The following is a 15,238-nucleotide window of genomic DNA, read 5'->3' on the forward strand; positions in this document are numbered from 1 at the left end:
ACTCCTAGGCCTTTCCTGTCCCATCGTTGCCATAAAACCTGTCTGAGTTGGTGCGACGTAAAGCAAATTGTAAAAAAATGTTCAAATTATACTGAAGAATGCTGTATCTGGGAAGTATTAGTTTCGATCTGGAACTGTGAAAGTGACATCTCACTCAAATTCCATTCATACTCAATAGTGTGACCGAGCTGAAGTGTACCAGTTAGTTAAAATTTATCCCACCATTAATTCAAATTCGGAAACGCGTGGAAACAAATCGCGTCAAATTATTGACATGTGCTGTAAAGGAGCACAATTTAATCAACGCGATCTGCAAAATGCACTCTAATGGATATTAGGCTTATGGTGTCGGATGTGTTTGAACAGAAATGCAAAAAAGAACATTGCGCACAAAATGTCCTCTCTATTTGGCTTATCCACTGCATAAGCTTGGATTGTAAACAGACACAGTTACTGTGCCCCGTTTATCATTGATTTTGCAACATGTTAGTTGCATGAAGAACAGTTGTTACAGGATAAAAGTAGAAAAGATGAAGCCAGAGGACGATTTAATAAACGAGATTACAAGGCAACTCATGGAGTGAATTTATCTAACTACCACCCGAGGAGAAAAATAATTCACATTTATCTAAATTGATTATTATTTAATATTTTAAAGGGGAGTTGGAATGTTGTTCCCCACCTACGTTAAAATTAATATTTTATATCCCTGTATCTCCCTAACATTTGGCCTTGAAATTTTGTTTATTTCTAGTGCTGTTTTTGGAATCTCTTGTAAGTTCACTTTACCAGAATTAAGTTATCCTTATGGTTATAGCCATCCATAATTATGTTTAAAGTATTTCTGAAAGATTGAACATTATTCATTTAGTGTTTCGTCAGATAAAGGTAAGCATTACATTGAAAATATGAAATACTTGAAATTACGATCAACGTATTTTGTTAGGAAATACTCATAGAATAAAGCACTTTATTGTTACCAATGAATAAGATCCTCCGTGGCTCAGGCTGCAGCGCACCGGCCTCTCACCGGTGGATACCGTGGTTCAAATGACGGTCACTCCATGTGAGATTTGTGGTAGACAAAGTGGAGGCGGGACAGGTTTTCCTCCGGGTATTCCGGTTTTCCCTGTTATCTATCATTCCAGCAAGACATTCCAATATCATTTCACTTCATCTATCAGTCATTAATCATTGCCCCAGAGGAGTGCGACAGGCCTCAGCAGGCGGCACAATTCCGATCCTCGCCGCAAGTTGGGGGCTTCAGTAATCCCATCTCTGACCAGGTCATTGACTGGCAAATAGGTTGTAGGTTTTCATTTTCATTGTTACCAAAGAAAGGCGATGCAGGCAGTCATACATGGTATGTTTATGTCATCAACATTCAGACTGAATCTTACTCCAAATATTGGACGAAATCAAAACATTTCAGTTGGTTTAGGAAATGCAGTAGCTTACGCGTAAATGGTGTAATTATTACTAACTTTCGGAGACGTTTCCAGATCAAGTTTTTAAGAAATGATCCATCTGTTTAACGATAAATTTTAAATTAATTCGCTGGATGAAAATCAAGTTTAAGTTTTCATACTGCGCGGTTTCATATTACAAAAGGCTTTACAGGAGTAGCTTTCCAATATGTGTCCAGTTAACTGTACAATTTCGCACAAGAATAAACAAGATTACAAGGCAACACATGGGGTGAATTTATCCAACTCTTACCTGAGGAGAAAAATAAGTCATAGTGATACATTGCTTATTATTCCATTGATAATTTTAAGGGGAGTTAGAATTTTGTTCCTCACCTATGTTAAAATTGCTCATTTATGTCCCCATTTCTACCTAACATTTGACCTAGGAATTTTTAAATTTCTAGTGCTGTTTTTGGAATTTCTCGCAAATACCTAGGTCTAGCAGAGTCGTATTACTGAGTGCCTGGGGAAAATAGACCCCAAACTGAATAATTTGTGTATTTATACAAGCAATCAAATGCATTTATCTTGATAATTAAGTGAACTCGAAACAGTTTTATTTGTAGTTATTAATAGACGTGATAGAAAGGAAGTTTGTAAAAGTAGGATCATTAATTAGTACCATATGACGGATAAGAGAGGCACGAGCAAGTTTTAAAAGTAATTATTATTTTAATTCAGGATAATTCCGGGGGTTAGGTATGCTGTAGGTAATATTTAATCTTACTTCTCATGTTCACATGTTAAATTTACTGAAAGCAATAACGTGGGAAGGAGAGATTCATTTGGTCAAAACATAATAAGCAGATTGGCCCATGCCGACGACATGGTTTTAATGAGATACTGTACTGGAATCCTGCAATATTATATTCTGCAACATGCAATGATGTGCAGAGAGTAGGGTATTCAAATGAGTTCTTTCAAGACTAAAGCCGAAAAGAAAGAAAGGAGGAAAGAAATATCAAATACATTACACAGAACTGGAACTATTTGATAATATCAATTGCTTAAGATGTGCATTGTCCCAGTAAAATGTGAATCAAGGTAATGTAAAGCTAATGCTGTTTACCCACAGTTATGGTCATCGGTATTCTGCAAAAACCAGGCAGTCCTAGGATATGTCGTTTATATGCTCGAAGTTACGAACATGAAAGTAGGAAGGGCGATTTCTGCTACAAACATATTGGATCAGTAGCAGGAGGGTACTCAGAATGAGAAGATAAAGGCTATGATAGGAATAAACTGGATGGATGAAGCTGTATGTATTAACAGGCTCGTGTTAGGCGAATGCATGAGGTTAGGTTACCTTAGAGAGTAATAGTAATAGTTTTATTCCGCTAGCTGATGAAAATTAAATCCGAAACTTGTATTAGGAATGCCCGATTTAACATGACTTTTTCTCCCTGGTACGAATGATTTAAGACGTTATGGAGGCTCCTTTCGTAGTACTTGGGCTGCAGATCTTGTCTTTTTACACTTTTGGAATATATACGAAAATTATTAGTTTTAGTGAGTTGATCTGCTTTATCACAAGCCACAACCTTGTATGGAATTTTTCATACACCATGTGTAGAGTAAACCGACATCAGGTTTATATGCAATGCATTATTGAAATTTTAGTGCATTTGACTTGACCATTTTTATATCACGTATGGATTTATATTTTGGAATGTTTATGCCCATAACTATTTGAAACTGAATGATAGCAACAGCAACTATTATTATTATTATTATTATTATTATTATTATTATTATTATTATTATTATTATTATTATTATTATTATTATTATTATTATTATTATTATTACGTACATATCAAGTAATATAACACTTAGCACTCTCCTAAATGTTCATTGTTTTTAATACTAGGAAAACAATGATATAATGTATCTGGGTTGATGCATTACAAGTGGAGAATTTTCACTATTTTGCATTCGAGATAGAAATAGCAGAATCAAACGGAATCTGGATATGCATTCAGTTTCAGCCAGTAATGTTTATTTTTATTCCCAACTTAGCTCCACTCTTTCCAATATCAATATTATACCACCATTGTTCCCATCTGTTCGTGTTCTTGATGGTGAATTTTGATCCCATTCGTCAACCATTTGCTCTTACCACAATGTTAATATATCTATTTTCAGTCTATTCTGTGTCTGTTAGAGAGAAGCTGAATGTATTGTTTTGCCCAGATATGAACGGTGATGTATTCTTCCAAACGTCCAGCTTCATTAATATTCCTGCGGGCACCGTTGGGGTGATAAATTCCCGTGTTAATTTCTTGATGGATGGTATCTCTGGTGTCACTTAATTGGTAACTAATTCAATAATTGATGTACGTTGTATCGCTTGGGCGTGTTTAGCACGACGATACCTGGCGCGTTGAACACCGATTATAACCACCAACTTACTGTCACGGGTTCAACTCCAGAATTGTTAGGAGTGATTGACAAGCATTATTGGACAAAACAGATATACGAATAGTGTGTGTTTACAAATGGAAAGTTCGGTAAATCCGCTTAATCTCTTTATGTCACGTTGGTGATTATCAAGGTTGTTTTGTTCACCACACTTCCGCACTGACAACTGAATAATTCATTTTCCTTCAAGAAATGATAATATTGTCCTACATTTAACGTGTAGGATGGGCCATAAGTACCGTTATATCCCCTCTGTGGATCGGTAATAAGAATCTCGGCTACTGAATCCTATGGCCTTGGGTTCAAAACGGCATTGCAATTTTAGGGATTGAAACATGTCGTGCAATATTGGTATGTAAAAGATCTCTGGTGACAAATTTGGTGTTTACCTGAAAATATGAATTTAAACTCAGCTACAGATTCACCCGATATAGATATGTTTCCAGGCTATCTTGTAGAGCAGAACAGAATGTCGAAATCGACACGCAGGCCGCCGAAACTGCGTCCAATCAAAATGACTGCGCATGGAAGCTGAGAACCTACGAGCAATAATAGTAGTAGACTGCCTCAGAAAGAAGTTAAGCACCCAGAAGGAGTGGTCGAAAGTGAATGAAACTACATACGCTTAAAGACCATGTGCCTTTATTGAACTGATTACAATATGGGATGAAAGAAACAAGGCCGTCGGCATTTACAGGTGGAAAGTGGGCGCCAGCTCAGTAGGGTGTTGAAACGCCCCTGGCCGCAATGCATGCCCTTATGCAGTTCTAAATAGTGTCAAGCAGCCCTAGGATTATCCCCTGAAGCAAGTTCGTCCAGAGTTGTTGCTGCTATCCCTCCAGATCCCGCAGGTTGGTACTGGGACGGAGTCTCCTTCTAATGTCATCCCACACTTGTTCAATAATGGAGATGTCCGGGGACCTTGCTGGCCACGCTAGGACCTCAGCATGCTCTAGGCAGTCCAGTGCTGTGTGTGGGCGTTAATTATCTTGTTGCAACACTGTCCCAGGGTGCTGTACCGTGAGGCGTACAATGTGCGGACGCAGAATATCCGTGATGTATCACTGTGGCTTCAAAGTCTGCCGAAGCACAATTACAGGCCACCTGAACGCATATTCTATGATTCCCCACACCATGATGCCAGGGATTACGCCTGTGTGTCTTTCCACAATATGGGCAGGCTCTGCCTTTTGCCCTCGACGTCGCCAAACCCGCACACGATGGTCATCGGAGGTTATGGAGAAGCTGGACTCATCGGTGAGCATGATGCGACGCCAGTCGTCCTCTGTCCATGCATCCCGGGCAAGGTGTACTGATGTCAATGGAAACCGATGCATGGGGCGGTAGGACCCCAATCCGACGGATGCAAGTCGTCGAGACTCTATGCGGGAATTCACAGGATGTCTCCTGTACATGTTCGCTGATGGCGGGTGCTGACATTATAGGACCCCGCAATACTTGGCGCACCTTATGACGGTCCTCCCTCGCGGTAGTGTTTCGTGGTCGACCAGAAACAGAAACACGTGAGTGGGTGCTCTCATATACCCATTGAGTTCAACATCGGGCCACTGTGACATCTGAATGGCCCACATGGCTGGCAATTGTACGATGCAACCAACCCGCCTCATACAATCCCACAATATGGCCTATGCCAAATGCTGTCATTTGGTCCATAGGCTGTCTAATGCGTCTATGAGGCATCGCGGGTGCTTCGTAGTGTACGTAGACCTCCCTGCACGTCTTGCTTTACTGTCTGACTCACAGCAGTTGCCTGGTAACTACTTATCAACAACAGGACGGTGCCATCACGAATGCACCCTGGTGGGCGTTCTACACATTACAGATCCTTGTAACTCTAATCTAATCATTTACTCACGAATCAATGGTATGCATGTATACCGAAATGGGATAATATTGGACCACTCCTTCTGGGACCGGGTGAGTTGGCCGTCAAGTTATGGGCGCGCTGCTGTGAGCTTACATCCGGGAGATAGTGGATTCGAAGCCCACAGTCGGCAGCCCGGAAGGTGGTTTCCCGTGGTTCCCCATTTTCACACCAACCAAATGCTGGGGCTGTACCTTAATTAAGGCCACGGCCTCTTTCTTCCAACTCCTAGCCCTTTCCTATCCCTTCATCACTATAAGTCCTATTCGTGTCGGTGCGACGTAAAGCCTCTAGCAAAATAACTCCTTCTGGGTGTTTAACATATTTTGGCATGCAGTGTATTTAGTATTACCGCATCTCACGATTAACGCTGTTAGTGAAATTTGCATATATCTTGCTCTCTCATTCCAGTTTCTAGTCCCAACAGACCGTTCCTACTGATTTGATACATCTTCACCATGGTCTTAATTACAGCATTTGCCTGATGTGAAAATAGGAAAACAAGGAAAACCATCTTGAGGACTGCTGACGGTGGGATTCGAACTTACGATCTTCGGAATGCAACCTCACAGGTACGCCACCCTAACCAAACGGCCAACTACCTCTGTATAATTATTGTGTTATATATAACAGTTTACTGAGTCTCGTTGGTATTAGATTATGATAGCAAACGGGGTTATTTTAATGGTTGTTGATATTACATAGTAAGTCTGCTTTCATTTCAATAATTTTACAGGTATTATTTACTGGATTTCAAAGAGGAAAGTATACTATAATGAAAAGTTTCCGTTTAAACAATATGTTTTTTTAAAATCCGTTTTTGTTTCATAGTAAATGGCTGTGTTCTGCATTGCCTTGAATGCGAGTGTTAATATTTTATTTTAATTCTGTCCTTGAGAGCGCAACATATAGCTGTATGAAGGAAAAATGCCGGTTCTCTCAGTAAGAGTACTGTGTTTTGAAGGATTGTTCTTGCACCTTACTGATGCTGATAACAAAATCCGGGAACTTTGACCAGATGAGTATGAAAGATAAATCAGTGTGTCAATGGAAAAGGTTTATCTTGTAATTTTATTATCGGAAAAATCTCCTTGTTGGAATCACCGTGAGGAGTTTTAAACCCTAAATATCCACGGGACCTTAGAAGTTAGGATCTACCTGTATTAATATTGCAGTTCACTGTTCTTCTACTCTGTGAAATAGATTTCCCTAGATTACAATCATAAGACAAAGTAACTTATTATTTAAATTATTACATACATTCTTCTTATTCTTATTCTTAATATGTTTACCATCCATGGTCCGTTTTTACCTCGGACTCAGCGAGGGATCCCATCTCTACCACCTCAAGCGCAGTGTCCTGGAGCTTCAGACTCTTGGTCGGGGATACAACTGGGGAGGATGACCAGTACCTCGCCCAGGTAGCCTCACCTGCTATGCTGAACAGGAGCCTTGCGGGGGACGGGAAGATTGGGCCAAGGAAGAGGGAAGAAAGTGGCCGTGGCTTTAAGTTAGATAACATCCCGGCATTTGTCTGGAGGAGAAGTTGGAAACCACGGAAAACCACTTCCAGGATTGCTGAGGAGGGAATTGAAACCCCCTCTACTCAGTTGACCTCCCGAGGCTCGAGTGGACCCCGTTCCAGCCATCGTACTACTTTTCAAATTTCGTGGCAGAGCCGGGAATCGAACCCGGACCTCTGAGGGTGGCAGCTAATCACACTAACCACTACACCACAGAGGCGGACTAAATGCTATTTGCTTCACGTCGCACCGACACAGATAGTTCTTTTGATGACGATGGGATAGGAAAGGGCTAGGAGTTGGAAGGAAACGGCCGTGGCCATAATTAAATACATCCTCAGCATTTGCCTGGTATGAAAATGGAAAATCACGGAAAACCATCTTCAGTGCTGCAAAAAGTGGGATTCGAACCCACTATCTCCCGGATGCAAGCTCACAGCTTCGTGCCCCTAACCGCACGGCCAACTCGCCCGGTATGACATAAATTATGAATATTAATAATGTAAAATTTGACGCGAAATATGGTCACACAAATTAACACTGCATCTTTTATTCTGAGATTTCAACGTTCAACCTTCACACTCGGTTACAGTATTTATGAACATATTTTTAATTTTATTGAGAAATCTTTGCAATTGCTATTGGTGTGGTCAATAGAGTCAACTCATATCGATGCTAGACTGCCAATTCATCAGCGTGATGGCCGGAATATTAGGCTGTCCACCGGAACTGTGAGCGCGGGGCCGGAATCTCCGGCACACCACCACAGTTGCAGCGCATGCGCGTTGGCTCTCCCGGAATTCGAGGTCAACACGCACTCATTCACCCGTAATGATTCCTTCACACTGCTCTTCGACACCCAAGACCTATATATTTCCAATACCAACGATAATATTTTATACGTTGCAAGAACTTCGCAAAGTGTATTTAATCTTGCGGGGCCGCAGTAGCAGATGGTGTTTCTCACGGAGTCAATCATATACAGTAATAACAGCTACTAGAGTGTGGAAATAATATTCAAGGATAGCACTGTTACATGACTAAAGGACATCAAGTGTCAAATACACAGTACACAATTCGTAGGCCACTATATGTATGACGAGTGCAGTAAAGTGTCGTCACACTATGAAAAGACAATATAATAGCTTGGACTTGTCACTCATTCAACAGGTAACTTAATCTTCAGGTTAGCCGGGTGGTTGGTGAACCTAAACAATCATTATTTTCAGATTTAATCGTATCATTAATTTTAAATTTTTTGTTGTTCAATTGCGTATAGTTATTTATTTATTTATTTATTTATTTATTTATTTATTTATTTATTTATTTACTTATTTATTTATTTATTTATTTATTTATTTATTTATTTATTTATTTATTTATTTATTTATTTATTTATTTATTTATTTATTTATTTATTTATTTATTTATTTATTTATTTATTTATTTATTTATTGCTTTATTTGGCAGATTGAGTGCCTCATCCGGTAGAATGCTGAAGTGAAAATGAAATGGCGTATGGCTTTCAGTGCCGGGAGATCCCAGGACGGGTTCGGCTCGCCAGGTGCAGGTCTTTTGATTTGACTCCCGTAGGCGACCTGTGCGTCGTGATGAGGATGAAATGATGAAGACAACACATACACCCAGCCCCTGTGCCAGGGAAATTAACCAATGATGGTTGAAATTCCCGACCCTGCCAGGAATCGAACCCAGGACTCCTGTGGCCAAAGGCCAGCACGCTAACCGTTTAGCCATAGAGCTGGACAATGCTGAAGTAAGAACGGAGGACTGTTCGGAAGACTTCCACCTATTCCAAATTTTCTGGAATTTCTTCAAAAATCGGAAGCTCTTCCGAAATTTCGAGGAACCTGGCAACACTACACAACAGAAACACGCAATAGCGAATACATCCTTTCACATAGGGGTGGTTGGCATAAAAATGGCATCCAGGCATAAAACTGTGCAAGTACATATAATGCCGTGGGATTAAGGCAAGGAAGAAGTCGTGTTTTCTCTGTAGTGAAATACTTATCACAATTAAAGCATTGGTTAATTGCAAGCAGCTCACGCATCAAAGAGTATAAGGAATGAATTCCAATTATTTGTTCTTAACTTTAGAGATGGAGGTGAAACTGGAGTGCAGAGGAAACAGAGTTAGTGATTCCAATTATGAACACATGTGCTGTGGAGGAAACCCATAGCCGGTTTGATGTGAACCCTGTTAACAACAACAAATTTAAAGGATTTGTGGTCTGATGGAAGACGTTAGCACACAGGTAAATATGTGACTTCATTCAGCGTGGAACAAATGGTAAACGGCAAGTGAATTATTTTGTAAGAGGATAAGGGAAGTCAGTGTATTTTAGACCGGTGTATAATTTGGACCACTATGAAATTTTGCATTTGAAGGCTAATCACCCCTTGTCTCGGGGATGGTCGGCAACAAAATTGAGAGTACCTTGCTCCCAGCAAGTAGTTTTACTCTAATATTCACGGCCTAGAAGCAACATTTTTGTTCACTTTCCTTCAAACTCCATCCTGCGTTCCGAGTGTGTGCTGAGACGTAGCTACTGAAAATAGGAAGATGTTTTATACATTCACTAACTAACAAGAAATTAAAGTAAGTTCCTCTAAAGTTATTTTGATCTATTTAATTAAGTTTTAATATAATTTATTTGTATTCTTCTTCTCTTCTTCTTTTCTAGCCTATTTCAATCCACTGCTGGATATAGGCCTCTTCCATGTGCTTCCATCGTCTTCGGTCTTGAGCCACTTGGAACCAGCGTATTCCAGCCAACAGCTTTATGTCGTCGAGCCATCTCTTCAGGGGTCTTCCAATGCCTCTCTTGTGTCCCCATGGTCTCCAGTGAACAATCCTAGAGGTCCACCTGTTGTAGTCTTGTCGAGCTACGTGTCCTACCCATTGCCATTTTAGTCTTGCTACTATCTCTAGGATGTATGTTACATTAGTTCTTCTCCTGATGTCCTCTGAACGGATCTTATCCCTAAGGCTGATCCCTAGCATCTGTCGCTCCATGGCTCGTTGTGTTCGCTGAAGCTTACGAGCACTTTCCTTCGTCAGAGTCATCGTTTCCAGACCGTAAGTTGTAACTGGCAGCACGCACGTATTATAAACCTTGTTCTTCAGGTTAATTGGAACATCCTTGTTGGTGAGGATGAACCTTAGTTTTCGGAATGCAGTCCAACTCATACCTATTCTGCGAGGAATTTCTGCACGTTGGTTGTCTTTTCCAAGTTTTATCTTGTGTCCAAGATAGATGTACTCATCGACAGCTTCTATATATTGGTTTCCCATTTTAAGTGGTCGACTCTCTGGGCTTAGAATTTTCGTTTTATTAATGTTCATTTCCAAACCAATCTTAGCAGAAGCAGTTTTTAATTCTTGGATCATGCTTTCTAGCTCATCTAGATTTTCACTTATGAGCACAATGTCATCGGCAAAACGCAGGTGGTTCAAATATAACCCGTTGATTTTTATTCCTTTATTATCCCAATGAAGGGTTTTGAATACATCTTCCAAGGCAAGGGTAAACAGCTTTGGAGAGATTGTGTCACCTTGTCGAACTCCTTTGCCAACTGGGATTTTATTGGTGATGAGGTCTTCGTCCACTCTGACTACCATTGTTGCTTAATCATAAATGTTTTCCAGAAGCTTTATATACCTTGAGTTTATCATGGCATTTTGAAGTGCCTTCATGATTGCCCAGATCTCCACTGAGTCAAAAGCTTTTTTATAATCAATGAAGGCCAGATGAATCTTGATGTATTATTTATATGTATTTATGAAATTGGCATGGCGATAATATGGACTGATTGAGAGTGTGTATTTAGGACAGTTAGCAAAATTTTAGTTTCGAATTTCTATGCCATTTTACTTGTATCTAATTAGTTTACAACTCACCGGGCGAGTTGGCCGTGCGCGTAGAGGCGCGCGGCTGTGAGGTTGCATCCGGGAGATAGTAGGTTCGAATCCCACTATCTGCAGCCCTGAAGATGGTTTTAAGTGGTTTCCCATTTTCACACCAGGCAAATGCTGGGACTGTACCTTAATTAAAGCCACGGCCGCTTCCTTCCTACTCCTAGGCCTTTCCTATCCCGTTGTCGCCATAAGACCTATCTGTGTCGGTGCGACGTAAAGCCCCTAGCAAAAAAAAAAAGCTTACAACTCGGTTTATTTACTCTGATAATTCCATGCCTTAGGACGTTCAGAACAAACACATATTTTTGTACACAGTAATGCCTTTATATTCTGTTAATATGTTACGGATGAAGTCATTTGAATTGTGATGTAAAATTTCTTGGAAGTAAGTCATACTTTCCAAGGATTTTGGTGTAGATGTTGTCAGTGCCTCTCAGGGTGCATGCACCAGTGCATTGCGCTGTGCACGGTGCAAAAGACGATTTCGCTTGGTTGGCCAGAGTGCAAACCCCCACTCCTCGATTTGAAGCAATAGCGATATCTCTATTTTTCCCCACGCCTGTCCCGCTCGCTCCGCCTGTCTCCCTCTTCTTCACTTGCTCCGTAGCGCTCTAAATCCGAGCCCAGTTGAGCCGAGCTTAGCCGAGTAGCTCAGAGACGAAGCGTTGGTCCGAGTGGGACCGATGCACTGTGCACAGGAACTCTGCGCCTCAGTTTTCACGCGTGAGATTTTGGGCATTTGAGAGACCCTGATGTAGATAAGAGTGATCTTAAAAGCCAGGGATACTGGGTACAAGAATTCGTCGCATCAAATCGAACCCGAAATCCTTCGATCAAAAGCCAGCATGCTAACCAGACCTCCGCGCTGAGTAGCTGTGGCTTGGTAGGCCACGTTTACCAGGGCTTTTTTTGCTATTTGCTTTACGTCGCACCGACACAGATAGGCTAGGTCTTATGGAGACGATGGGATAGGAAAAGCCTAGGAGTTAGAAGGAAGCGGTTGTGGCCTTAATTAAGGTACAGCCCCAGCATTTGCCTGGTGTGAAAATGGGAAACCACGGAAAACCATCTTCAGGGCTGCCGACAGTGTGATTCGAACCCACTATCTCCCTGATGCAAGCTCCCAACCGCGCGCCCCTAACCGCACAGCCAACTCGTCCTAGTGGGCTGTGACATCATGGCGTTTATTTGGGTTTATGGTAGCTAAAGGTAGGTGCCCCTGGGCTACGTGTACACGAAGATCAGTTGCGAAATAGCTATTTGTGGCTGGTTAGATTTACTTAGAAATAGCATCATGATATCAAATATTTTTTAATGTGCCTCAAATGAAAAGTGACATGTAGGTAATGAGACTAACCGTCCCGCATTTTATGGTATTTTGTAAATGTTCCGCGCGGGACCTCATTTGTCCTGCAATTGTTTGGTTCTTTATCTGAACGAATTTTCCTGTTATTATCATAGGTACGAATTTTCACAATACGCAATAGCTTCAACTAAGCATAGCGTAACCGTTGCCAACCGTATGCTCTTTCAAAGTGCATAGAAACAGGTTATAGCCTAGCATCTTTGGAGAAGCGTTCCGTAGGTACCTTCCGACTTCCGAGTTACCGTTATTCCGTGCCATGGTATGCGTGGCCATTCTGTAGCACGAAGCGCATCAGCAGAGACGTTTTGTGTTAACTTGTGTTTTTCTATAAGTTTTACAGATTTTTTGAAATTGACTCGGGGTCGGATAATGACAACAGTATTTCTACTTCGTCATAAAATAGAAAGCCATAATTTAAACCAGAAAAGGCAAAACGGAAAAATAAACTCGTATGTGCATATAATGCAACACGCCATGCGTATCTCCTGATCGAAGTAATGTCTACAAAAGGTTTTGTATACTTTGCAAGAAAACGTCATGGATCAACCCACAAACTGGAAAAGAACTTGTACAATTAAGATGAGTGACATGCATTTGTCTGTTTTATTACTTCAATCAGAGTACTTTTCGTCAAAATATAGGGGAAGTGGTAGCACAATGATTTTGAAAATGTTAAAATTTTCGTGGTTTTAAGATTACTGCTAAAAATGTCACTGTACCCCAAAATTGTTGAACGTCCCCCTTTTTTGATTGTCTTGTCCCTCATTCCTTCCTTCAACAGTTGGTCATCCCACATGAGGCGTGTACTTTTGTGTAATGATGAAGTACTGTATTGTCGATATACAGGGTGCATCTCAAGAACTTGGTAAATGATACCAAACCACAAGGAAAACAGAAGTTACAAACAAAATTCGTTTAGTCTCTTTAAGAGTTCTCTCCATTGGCCTCAATACACTTTTGGAAACGTGTATATAGCTGTTGTAACTGGTAGCGAAGGCGTCTTTTGGTATCGATCGAAACTCTGATGTCGTACGTATTTGGATGTCCAGTATATCAGCACAATCTGTTCCTTTCAGGATTCCCTTCAGGCGCGAAAACCAAAAACAATTCTGCAGGTGCCAGGTCGTATAGTGAATTTTCAGGAAATAGCGCGTCATCAACAGTTTCCTGTGCCCCCAAAAGCGCTTGAATCAGTCCTACACACATTTTCTGCTCTACAGCTTCTGTTCCGTACACTTTGACCTATATCGCATGCGTCTCCGTAGACGTTTTCGAAATTTGAGACAAAACTGTATGTTTACGCGTTGCTCCATTGTACTATGACACACACACACATTACGTTCGACTGGCCGCAGCAGACTAGTCTGCTTCAGCTCAGTGTGTTCAACGCTACATGGCGCTTCTCCAGATGTCTCTTAATTCACATATTACCACCCGTTGCCATTCCTATACCCATCCATTCAACGTACTTTTTAGACACACCTTGTAAATAGTTTACAATTCATGAAATGTATTTTAATGTACAAGTCTAAATTACACAACTTCCCGTTCCAGATTACAAGAAATTAGTCCAAGTTACACTGAAACTCATTTTGCAACAAAAAAATTAATAACATATGAAAATTATATTTCATTTCATCCCGCATGTTTAATATAAGCACTTTCTCATAAACATTTGAAATTCTCCCAAAATAGACACGTTTCGTTCTTGAATAGAATAGTGATAAATAAAGGAAAAATCGATATTATACCATAATTATTGCTAATCCTCGAAAAGGTTAGATGTTAAGGAAGTCCGAAAACACATGCTGAAAATTAACCACTATCCTAGAAAGTTAACGGCTGCATTTGACAGTTTACGACGAGTACTATTCAAAATTCATTCCTAGAATGTGTTCTGACCATTATGATTGGAAGTATTACACCAATCTGGGCGAAACGTATTATGAATTACGCGTTCAGTAGCCTCTATTTATCAACAGTGATGAGGGATTTCTAACGGTTAGTGGAAACGCGCTACATTGTGTCTCACGGAAAAGAGCCCAAATATTACACAGCTTGTACTCTAAAGCCCTCCCTCGTCCACCAGTACACATGGGACCTCGCATCAACCGACTACCACATTTTTAAACAGTGGGATAAATATTGTTGACGGGTTAGTCCTTCACTCTGTGTAAGTACTAGCCTTTCACCCAAGGATTCTCGGCCAGGGGATTTTAACATTCATTGGTTCATTCCTATGGTTCGGGAACTGAGGATATATGAGTGTGTCATCTTCCACCTAAATTAAGATCCCATCCACTCAGAAGCGCAGGTTGCCCATGGCCGTCAATTTGAAAGACCTCCACCAGGCCTCTCCGAAGGTCACACGCAGTTATATTATTATTGGCCCGTTTGAATACAGAAGGGCATTTTTTTGCGTCCAGACAGTCGGTTATCTAGGAACTGGCTGTAGATGCACTTGTATCTCATTGAAGCCATTGCATTGCATCCGTTGTGGCCTACATTTATTAATAAAATATCGTTGTTAGAGAGCTGACGTTGTTGGACATTTCACTTCGAAATTATACAATTCACTTTCAATAACCTGATTAAGGTAAATCAGAATAGCTAAGCCATATCTGCACAGACTAT

This window comes from Anabrus simplex, chromosome 3 (assembly GCF_040414725.1).
Source record: "Anabrus simplex isolate iqAnaSimp1 chromosome 3, ASM4041472v1, whole genome shotgun sequence".
In the NCBI taxonomy this organism is placed as follows: Eukaryota; Metazoa; Arthropoda; class Insecta; order Orthoptera; family Tettigoniidae; genus Anabrus; species Anabrus simplex.